The sequence below is a fragment of the Cebus imitator genome, unplaced genomic scaffold (assembly GCF_001604975.1).
Source record: "Cebus imitator isolate Cc_AM_T3 unplaced genomic scaffold, Cebus_imitator-1.0 Scaffold537, whole genome shotgun sequence".
NCBI classification, from domain to species: domain Eukaryota; kingdom Metazoa; phylum Chordata; class Mammalia; order Primates; family Cebidae; genus Cebus; species Cebus imitator.
The window spans coordinates 92,677-104,608 of NW_016107852.1; positions in this window are offsets into that span (position 1 = coordinate 92,677).

The following is an 11,932-nucleotide window of genomic DNA, read 5'->3' on the forward strand; positions in this document are numbered from 1 at the left end:
AATTTATTAAAAAAGAAAAAAAAAAGACAGGGGAATTGCAATGGTAAAAAAGTAATTCACGCAGAGCCAGCTGTGCGGGAGACCGGAGTTTTATTATTACTCAATCAGTCTCCCTGAGCATTTGGGGATCAGAGTTTTTAAAGATAATTTGGCAGATAGGGGCTTGGGATGTGGGGAGTGCTGATTGGTCAAGTTGGAAATGAAATCATAGTGGGTTAAAGTTAGGTTTTCTTTTTCTTTATTTTATTTTTTTCAGATGGAGTCTTGCTCTGTATCCCAGGCTGGAGTAGAGTGGCACGATCTCGGGCTCACTACAACCTCCACCTCCCAGGTTCAAGCAATTCTCCTGCCTCAGCTTCCCGAGTAGCTGGGATTACAGGCACGTGACACCACACCTGGCTAATTTTTGTATTTTTTGTAGAGGCAAGTTTCACTATGTTGGCTAGGCTGGTCTCAAACTCCTGATCTCAGGTGATTCGCCCGCCTCAGCCTCTCACAGTGCTGAGTTTATCACAGGTGTGAGCCACTGCACCCAGCCAAAGTTAGGTTTTCTTAATGTCTTTTGTTCCTGGGTGTGTTGGCAGAACTGGTTGGGCCAGATTACCATCTGGGTGGTGTCAGCTGATCCATCAAATGCAGGGTCTGCAAAGTATCTAAAGCACTGATCTTAGGTTTTACAATAGGGGTATTATCCCCAGGAGCAATTTTCAGAGGTTCAGACTCTTGGAGCCAGAGCCTGCATTATCCCTAAACTGTAATTTCTAATGTTGTAGTTAATTTGTTAGTCCTGCAAAGCCAGACTGGTCCCCGGGCAAGAAGGGGGTCTTTTCAGAAAGGGCTATTATCAATTTTGTTTCGGAGTCAAACCATGAACTAACTGAATTCCTTCCCAAAGTTAGTTCAACCTACGCCCAGGAATGAACAAGGACAGCTTAAGGGTTAGAAGCAAGATAGAGTTGGTTAGGTCTGATTTCTTTCACTGTCATAATCTCCTCAGTTACAGTTTTGCAAAGGTGGTTTCACCATCTATCACACCACGGCAGGACAGATGGTAAACAGATCTGGGAAAAGGAAAGTTGGTTTCTGCTGGCTTCTTCCTTCTCTAGCATGGGAATCTTACCAACTGAAAGACTTAGATCCCTTCCATGTGTCATCCTCACTTTCCAAACCCTCTCCTTTCTTAGCCTCTAACTTGTCTCAGAGAACTTACTGATACAGAAAGGCTGGGCTCCCAGCTAAACCCCACCCTTAAGCCTGGAACACAGCAGCCCTAAGTGAAAACAGCTTACCCCATTTTTCCACCCAAATGTTGCCTTTTTGGCCTCCCACACCCCTATCCTGTGCCCATAAAAAGACTTCCACTGGCTGAACAACACAGGCTGCTGAGCGTCCAGGGTACAAGCGGCTGTGCAGTGAGCACAGAAACAGCAACTGAGCATGGAGACTAGGGATAGACGAGGCTAACTTCAGACAGTGCAGCTTCTGGGAAAGATGACCTTCTTCCCACACCATCCCCTTTCCAATTCCCCATCCTGCTGAGAGCCAATTTTATCATCCAATAAAATCCTTCACATACATTACCCTTCAATCTGTTCCTTTGACCTGATTCTTCCTGGATGCTGGACAAGAACCCAGGTGCCGAGGGGGTAGGGGTTTGGATGCTGCTGCAGGTCTGCACAGAGTCTGCTCCTGCCAGAGGAGCAAGCAGCCAGTTCCAGCCTTTGTTCCCTCTGGTTCCTGCACTTGCTTGCTTGCTTGCATGCTCCCTCTTGTGAGGAGTGGCCAGCAGCCGGCTGAGTGAAACTAGCCACTCCAGTTCCATGAAGGAAGTCAAGGTCAAGGGAATTATCCTATCTCATTACTGCTAGGGTTAGTCCTCAGGAATGGGTACAGAGATATTCACAAACAAGCTGAAGACCTTGAGGTCATCACTGCATGGGCACATGGGTGAAGGAACATAAGGAGGAGTGGAATGATGGTAGAAGCTTACTAGCGCTCATCATAAGAGGTTTTCCTTTTTTCCCTGGGCACAAAGGAAGATGCCCTAGCACCTCCCTTGAGGTTAAGCTAGGGCCATGTGATGAACTCTAGCCCCTGAGCTGGAAATGGAAGTGATGTGTGTCATTTCCAGCCTACGGCAGTTAAGAACATATGTGAGTTCATCCCCTGCTTCAGTGTCCCTGAAAGCCTGTGTTCCATGTACAGTAGCTGTTAAGATGGAAGCAACCTGTATTCCTCCACTACCACTTGGAAATAAGCTTCCCTGAAAAGTTGTGGTCCCTATAGCAGACTTCACATGAGTTAGTTGAGTGAGGTTTTATTTATTTATTTATTGAAACAGAGTTTCACTCTTGTTACCCAGGCTGGAGTGCAATGGCGCGATCTCAGCTCATCGCAACCTCCACCTCCCAGGTTCAAGCAATTCTCCTGCCTCATCCTCCTGGGTAGCTGGGATTACAGGCATGTGCCACCATGCCCAGCTAATTTTGTATTTTTAGTAGAGATGGGGTTTCTCCATGTTGGTCAGGCTGGCCTCGAACTCCCAACTTCAGGTGATCCGCCTGCCTCAGCCTCCCAAAGTGCTGGGATTGCAGGTGTGAGCCACCACACCCAGCCAGTTGAGTGAGGTTTTAATTTGATCACTGCTACAACACAGCAGAGCCTCTACTGACGAATGCAGGGAAGAATACAGAAAGAGATGTGTGGCAGTGCCTAGAGCTGGACTTGCTCTCCACCACACTTTCCAGAACCACAAAGAAAAGGCCTCCAGAGGCCGGGCATGGTGGCTCACGCCTATAATCCCAGCACTTTGGGAGGCCAAGGCAGGCAGATCACCTGAGGTCAGGAGTCCGAGACTAGCCTGGCCAATATGGTGAAACCTCATCTCTACTAAAAATACAAAAATTAGCCAGATATGGTGGTACACACCTATAATCCCAACTACTTGGAAGGCTAAGGCAAGAGAATTGCCTGAATCAAGGTACTTCACAAGTAATTTAAAAATTTTAAGGGCCGGGCGTGGTGGCTCACACCTGTAATCTAAGCACTTTGGAGGCCAAGGTGGGCAGATCACCTGAGGTCGGGAGTTCAAGACTAGCCTGACAAACATGGTGAAACCCCGTCTTTAAAAAAAAAAAAAAATTTTAAGTTAGGAAGAAAGTCTTTGGGTAAATTTGTAAAGAAGCCCTCCAAATGATGAATTTGAAAATTCCTCCAAATGTTTCCTCCACTTATAGCAAGACTTATTTGGATAAATCCAAATAAAATAGGATTTATCCAAATAAATCTGAATGGATATGAAATAGGATAAACAACATGAATTCCTAAACTTGATTCACCCAAATGCTGGTTGCTGCCACTTGAAGACACTGGGTCTCCATCTGCTTCATTAGCAGGTTGATGGTATCAAACACCAGCTTAGTCCAGTTGGTCAGCCCTGGCTTTCTGCTCCTTCACAGTGATGAGCAATGAGACCCAAACCTTCAACAAAACAGGATGGTTCATGTTGATGAATTGTATTCCCTATAAGCAGCCTGAAATGCCCTTTTGAAGGAGGCAGGATACAAAATAAATAAGATAGTACCTAATAAGTGCTGCTGACTTGTAAAGAGTGGGTGGGGTGTGACCATTCTTGTGAATATGAGAAATTAAAGAAGTTAGTTTGCATGCCTTCCATAGACATTCCTAATATCATCATATTGGGGGTTAGGATTTCAACATATTAATTTGGGAGTGGAGAGACAAAAACACACAAACATTCAGCCTATAACAATGTAAAGGAATACGAGAAGTATTTAAAAATATGAATTGAGGCTGGGTTCAGTGGCTTACGCCCATAATTCCAGCACTTTGGGAGGCTGAGGCGGGCGGATCACCTGAGATTGAGAGTTTGAGACCAGCCTGGTCAACATGATGAAACCCCGTCTCTACTAAAAATACAAAAATTAGCTGGGTGTGGTGGAAGGGTGGCTGTAATCCCAGCTACTTGGGAGGCTGAGGCATGAGAATCACTTGAACCTGGGAGGCAGAGGTTGAAGTGAGCTGAGATCCTGCCTTTGCACTCCAGCCTGGGTGACAGGGCAATACTCTGTCTCAAAAAACAAACAAACAAAAAACAACCATGAACTAGAAGGTAGATCTAAGGAAATTATATAGAATGCAGCACAGTCAAAGTGATGGAAGATATGAAAGAGGTTAAACAAAATGGAGGATAGACAGAAGGCTTCCATATATACTTATTCAAAGTTCCAAAGAGGAGAGAGTACAAGTGAGTCAGAAGCAATATTTTAAGAGATAAGATCTGATCATTTTTATGAACCAATGGAACGATACCAATCAACAGTTAAGAATAATCCATGAATTTCCAATTTACAGCAGGATATGTAAGTAGAAATCCACACTTACACATATCATAGTGAAAGCACAACATTCTATAAACAAAGAAAATATTTTAAAATCTATTTCAGAGATTGACAATTAGGCTGATAGCAGACTTCTCAAGAAATGTATGAGCCTGGTATGGTGGCTCACGCCTATAATCCCAGCACTTTGGGAGGCTGAGGCAGGCTAATCACTTGAGCCCAGGAGTTTGAGACCAGCCTGAGCAACATGGTGAGATCCTGACTCTACAAAAAAAAGGCAAAAATTAGGCAGGCATGATGGTGCATACCTGTAGTCCCAGGTACTAAGAGGCTGAGTTGAGAAGATCACTTAAGCCCAGGAGGTCAAGGCCGCAGTGAGCTGAGACTGTACCACTGAACACTAGACGGAGTGGCAGAGAAAGACTCTTCTTCCCTGACACCCCAAAAAAAGTATGAAAGCCCTAAGGCCATAGAACAATATCTGTAAAGATGTCAGCCTAGATTTATGTATGTGGCAAAACATGTCATTCAATAATGAGGGTAAAATTAAGACATTCTTAGAAACAAGAAAAGGCAGTCTGGGCATGGTGGCTCAAGCCTGTAATCCCAGCACTTTTGGAGGCCAAGACAGGTGGATCATTTGAGGTCAGGAGTTTGAAACCAGCCTGGCCAACATGTTGAAACACCGTCTCTACTAAAACTACAAAAATTAGCTGGGTATGGTGGTGGGTGCCTATAAACTCAGCTACTTGGAAGGCTGAGGCAGGAGAATTGCTCGAGCCTGAGAGACAGAGGTTGCAGCGAACAGAGACGGTGCCATTGCACTCCAGTCTGGGTAACAGAGCGAGACTCCATCTCAAAAAAAAAAACAAACAAAAGGTGGAAACAGCTTATCACTAATAAATCTCAATAGAGGACATTGTGAAAAATCGAAAGAAGGAAAGATGAAAGATGAAAAGTCTAAGATGCAAAAATAAATGATGAGTAAATAAAGCTGGCAAATCTACCAGTGACTATATAAAACAACAACAAATATTTTATTAGGTTAAAAATACCGAAGAAAAATTTTTGCATGTATCAGAGCAGGGATAATGAGAATAAACATGTTTCAAAGATCCTCCTATTGTTTAGAAGGAAGTTAAAGATAGTATATAATAAATTTCTAAAGTAACCACTAAAATAATAGAAATTGAATGGAATGAGAAAAATTGCTCAAATAATCAAAAAGCAGTCATGACAGGAGGAGAAAAACAGATAAAGTATGATACCCTAAAAAGATGGTAGAAATATATTAGTAATCTAGGCTGGGCGTGGCGGCTCATGCCTATAATCCTAGCACTTTGGGAGCCCGAGGTAGGTGGATCACCAGAGGTCAAGAGTTTGGGACCAGCCTGGCCAACATGGTGAAACCCTGTCTCTACTATAAATACAAAAATTAGCCAGTATGGTGGCACATGCCTGTAATCCCAGCTACTTGGCAGCTTGAGGCAGGAGAATCGCTTGAACCTGGAGGGCAGAGGTTGCAGTGAGCTGAGATCACACCACTTCACTCAAGCCTGGGTGAAAGAGTAAAACTCTGTCTCAAAAAACCAAAAAAACAGAAACATACTAGTAATCTCAATATACGAATGTAAGCAAATGGACTAAATGCTCCATTTAAAAATTTTTAAATTATTAGACTGGATAACAACAAAACTCAGCCATCAGCAAATCTGCTGCCTCAGCCTCCCAAATAGCTGTGATTACAGGCGATTGCTACCACGCCCAACTAATTTTTTTTTTTGTAGAGACAACGTTTCACCGTGTTGGCCAGACTGGTCTTGAACTCCTGACCTCAGGTGATCCACCTGCCTCAGCCTCCCAAAGTGCTGATGTAATCTCAGCCACTGCACCCAGCCCTGATTCTTTTTTTTTTTTTTCCCATTTATTTATTTTATTGCATTTTAGGTTTTGGGGTACATGTGAAGAACATGCAAAATTGTTGCATAGGTACACACGTGGCAGTGTGATTTGCTGCCTTCCTCCCCATCACCTACATCTGGCATTTCTCCCCATGCTATCTCTCCCCAGCTCCCCACCCCCCACCGTCCCTCCCCTATTTCCCCCCAACTGACCCCAGTGTGTAGTGCTCCCCTCCCTGTGTCCATGTGTTCTCATTGTTCAACACCCGCCTATGAGTGAGAACATGCGGTGTTTGATCTTCTGCTCTTCTGTCAGTTTGCTGAGAATGATGGTTTCCAGGTTCATCCATGTCCCTACAAAGGACCCAAACTCATAGTTTTTGATACCCAGCCCTGATTCTTATAACAAAAGACACACCTAAAGCATAAGGATACTGAAAGGTTGAAAATAAAAGGTTAAAGAATGTCATATGTTGCAAATACCAACTAAAAGAAAACTGGCATCACTATGTTAAAGTAGACTATAAGGTTAGAAAAACATATGAGAAATAAAAGAGACTTTGTAAGGATAAAAAATTCATCTCACTGATATTATAACATTACCACCAAAGCCTCTAATGATATCAAGTAAAAAAAATTGAGAAAATTAAATCTATCAAACTAATAGAAAAGACAAAAGATAATGATGATCTACAAATAACTAATTTTTAAAGTATACTATATATTTAAATGGCTTTCTAATGGGCCATTTATTTTCCCAATTTCATGTTTTATTAGAGTAATACTCCGTTTAGTGTGAACTTACCTGAAAATTTATTGGCAGAAAAGAAAGGTAAGTGGAAATGTAGGATGACTGAAAGAAGCTAGTTATGGCTTAATAAACTTTTCTGCCATAAATATGACTAAGTGTTAATATTGTTAACATATCCACCTAAAAATATTAAAATCCAAAAATGTAAATGGCCAAAAATAGTTTATAAAAAAGAAGACAAATTAACAAAAATTCTTTTCTTTTTTTTTTTTTTAAGATGGGGTTTCACCATGATGGCCAGGCTGGTCTTGAACTCCTGGCCTCAGGTGATCCACCCACCTCGGCCTCCCAAAGTGCTAGGATTACAGGCGTGAGCCACCACGCCTGGCCAAAAATTCTTTTAAGATTAGGTATAATATTGAAAACTGTTTAGAATAAAATAGACAGTGGTGTTATATTGCTGGCAGGAGTAAAAATTAAGACAGGTTTTTTTGGTTTATAACATTTGATCCAGTAATTCAACTTCTGGGAATCTCTCACAAGAACAACCTGAATTAAAGACAAAAGTTCAAGTATAATACAAAAAGGGAATGAGATTGATAATATATTTTTTAAGTTAGAAATGCTCTTCTTTCCTTCCCTTGCTCCCTTCTATTCAGTTGTTCACTTCCCAAGTAGTTCAATCCAAAACCTATGAGACTGGGGACCAGCAAGGTGTGTGTCCCCACAGTGTGAGTAGGAAACCCATAAGGGATGCCAAAACCTCACTGGGGTGAGAAGAGGGTCCCTGCTGTGGAGTGATTCAGCTAAGGCTGAAGAAAAGTGTGTGTGTGTGTGTGTGTGTGTGTGTGTGTGTGTGTAAAGAAGTGACTGATATGGTTTGGCTCTCTGCCCCCACCCAAATCTCATGTCAAATTGTAATCCCCATGTGTCAGGGAATGGGCCTGGTGGGAGGCAATTGGATCATGGGGGTGGATTTCCCCCATGCTGTTTACGTGATAGTGAGTTGTCAGGAGATCTGATAGTTCAAGGGTGTGGCACTTTCTCCTTCGCTCTCTCTCCTGCCACGTTGTGACAAAGGTGCTGCTTGCTTCCTCTTCAACTTCCACGATTGTGGGTTTCCTGAGGCCTCCCAGTCAGGCCTCCTGTTAAGCCTGCAAAACTGTGAGTCAATTAAACCTCTTTTCTTCAAAATTACCCAGTCTCAGGTAGTTCTTTAATAGCAGGGGAGAACAGACTACTACTGTGACCCACAGTAGGTAATCAGAGCCCAAGCAGGGTAAAAAAGGAATTTTCAGAGTAAGAGGCTGGAGGCAATTAGGGGAACTGGTTACATACAAGAGGATTGATCAGTTAAGTACAATCACATGCCACATGATGTTTCTGTTAATGACAGACCACGTACAGGATAGTGGTCCCATAAGATTATGATACCATATATTTACTGTACATTTTATATGTTTAGATACACAGATACTTACATTGTGTGACAATTGCCTACAGTATAGTACAGTAACATGATACACAGGTTTGCAGCCTAGAAGCAATAGGCTATATACAATATAGCCTAGGTGTGCAGTAGGCTATACCATCAAGATTTGTGTAAGTGCACCGTTTGATGTTCACACAACAATAAAATTGCCTAATATTGCATTTCTCAGGATGTATCCCCATCATAAAGTGAAGCATGACTGCTGGTTTCTAAACCAACCAATGGGCACTAGTGGGCTCTTTGCTATTGTTGTGACATTCCTCCCAGGGTTTCTCGCTTTCTATAACTGTGGCTTGTTTCTCTGTCATGAGAAACCTGGCTCACTTATCCTCAATATATTTGCAGTCATGTAATTATTGGAGTGAAGCATCACTGCAATATCACCTTCCAATATTATCACTTATCAGAGTATATTATTTTAGTTTCCATATTTGCTTTCCCCTTGAATTAAACTCTTTAAGTTCAGAGACTGAACTGTACCCATCTTTGTATTCTCAGCCCTTACATAGGGCCTGACAAATAAAAGTGTTCAATATTTTCTTCTGGGATGAATACACGGCAATTTTACATATAACAGTTAAATAAAAATTCTTTTTTTTTAACCTTTCATGAATGCCAAAATTAAAACTCAAAGCACTTCATGAGTGAAAGTGAAAATGAATGGGGCAGACAGTAAGTGGTCTTATAGGCGCTAAAAAAAATAAAAATAAAAAATAAAAAAAATAAAACTATAGCATTTTAGGAAGGCTTTATTCTATTCTGGAGCCATTCCTTAACTCAAGAAGAGACTTTGATCAGATGACAGGAGAAAAAATTTGCAAGTGCAAAAGGAAAGGGAAAGAACTGAAATGAGTATGGCGTGTTTATGGTTCATTAGGAAACTCTCCCTCTGTGTAATGTAGAGAAAAACGTAAGCTGAGATTGGATTACATGGGGTGGGGAGCAGTTTGTGGAGCACTTTGGAAATCAGATAGAGGAATTTATATAGCATAGGAAAAAGATTAAGAGCATGACTTTTCATTTCAAGCTCATTTGCATCCCAGTACTACCAGTAACTAGGTGATTCTGGGAGTTTTCTAAATGTTCTAAAATTCTTCCAAATGTATGTATTATTGTATATTTATAGAATTCTTATGATTAAAATAATTCATATAAAAAATTGTATAGCAGCCAACATATGGCAAGCATTCTATGAAAATTAGTTGTTGACATCGTAATTATAATTCGTTGGAGCCACATTCTACAGTTGCATGATACTAGCAATATTCTTGAAAAATTAATTCTCATATAGGACTAGGGATAGTCTGGAATTTGAAGACAAACTGAGTGATTTTTAAAATAATCTTGGCCTATGGTTTTAAAAAAAAGACATTGATGAGAACAGTGAGAAAGAAAAGAAAGAACTCTGACAAATGAATTTAAGAAAAAAATTATGGAATTCAATAAGCAATTGGAGTGGAAAAGCACAGAAAACAGGGGCATTAAAAAATAACCTCAGCTGGGTGTGATGGCTCACACCTATGATCCCAGCACTTTGGAAAGCCGAGGCGGCCAGATCATGAGGTCAGGAGATCAAGACCAGCCTGGCTAATACAGTGAAACCCCGTCTCTACTAAAAATACAAAAAAAAAACCTAGCCGGCACTCCATCCAGGGCGACACAATGAGACTCCATCTCAAAATAATAATAATAATAATTAAGTTGGCTGGGCATGGTGACTAACACCTGCAAACGCAGCACTTTGGGAGGCCGAGGGAGGTGGATCATGAGGTCAAGAGATTGAGACCATCCTGGCCAACATGGTGAAACCCCATCTCTACTTTTAAAAAATTACAAAAATTAGCTGGGCGTGGTGGCATGTGCCTATAGTCCCAGCTACTAGGGAGGCTAAGACAGGAGAATTGCTTGAACCCAGGAAGTAGAGGCTGTAGTAAGCCAAGACCATGCCACTGCACTCCAGCCTGGCAACAGAGCAAGACTCCATTAAAAAAAAAAAAGAAGAAGTGGGAACTAAACATTGAGCACACACGGACATACAGGTGGAACCAACAGGCACTGTGTACTACTCAAGGGTGGAGGAAGCAGGAGTGAGTTTAAAACTACCTATTGGAAGCCAGATGTGGTGGCTCATGTCTGTAATCCCAGCGCTTTGGGAGGCTGAGGTGGGGGGATCACTTGAACCCAGGAGTTCGAGACCAGCCTAGCCAACATAGTGAAACCCCATATCTACTAAAAATAAAAAAACTAGCCAGGCATAGTGGCGTGCACCTGTAAACCCAGCTACTTGGAAGGCTGAGGCACAAGAATCACTTGAACCTGGGAGGCAGAGATTGCAGTGAGCCGAGATCACACCACTGCACTCCAGCCTGGATAATAGAGCAAGACTCCATCTCAAAAAAAAAAAAAAATTAAAAAACAAAAAACTACCCATTGGATACTATGCTCACTACCAAGGTGACTGGAGTCACACTCCAAACCTCAGCATCATGCAATGTTTCTGTGTAACAAATCTGCACGTGACCCCACTGTATCAAAATAAAAGTTGAAAAAGTAAATTAAAAAACAGATAATTGTATCCCATCTTTATTGAGATACAATTCACATATCATACAATTCACCCATTTAAAGTGTATAATCCAATGGTTTTTAATATTTCACTGAGCTGGACAACCATCACCACAATCCATTTTAGAACATTTTCATCACCCAAGAAAAAAACTCCATAACAACTAGCAGTTATTTTTAATTTCTCTCCTTCCCAACCCTTGGTCCAGACAATCACTTATCTGCTATTTGTCACTGTATATTTGACTATTCTATTTGCATATTCTAGACCGTTTTGTTGTTGTTGTTGTCGTTTTGTTTTTTTGGACAGGATCTTGCTCTGTTGACCAGGCTGGAGTGCACTGGTGCAATCTCCACTCACTACAACCTCCACCTCTCAGGTTCAAGTGCTCCTCCCACCTCAGCCTCCTGAGTAGCTGGGACTCCAGGCATGTGCCACCACACTAATTTTTATATTTTTTGTAGAGATGGGGTTCTGCCATGTGGGCCAGGCTAGTCTCAAATTCCTGGACCCAAGCAATCAGCATGCCTCTCAACTTTCTAACTGTAATTGAACAACATCTCCCCATCCCCTCCCTCCTCTTAACCACTCAAGCCTCTGGTAACCATCATTTGACTCTGTTCTTCTATAAAATTAGCTCTTTTAGGCTGGGCGCAGTGGCTCACGCCTGTAATCCCAGCTCTTTGGGAGGCTGAGGTGGGCAGATCACAAGGTCAGGAGTTCAAGACCAACCTGACTAACATGGTAAAACCTCATCTCTACTAAAAATACAAAAATTAGCTGGGTGTGGTGGTGCATACCTGTAGTCCCGGCTACTCTGGAGGCTGAGGCAGGAGAATTGCTTGAACCTGGGAGGCAGAG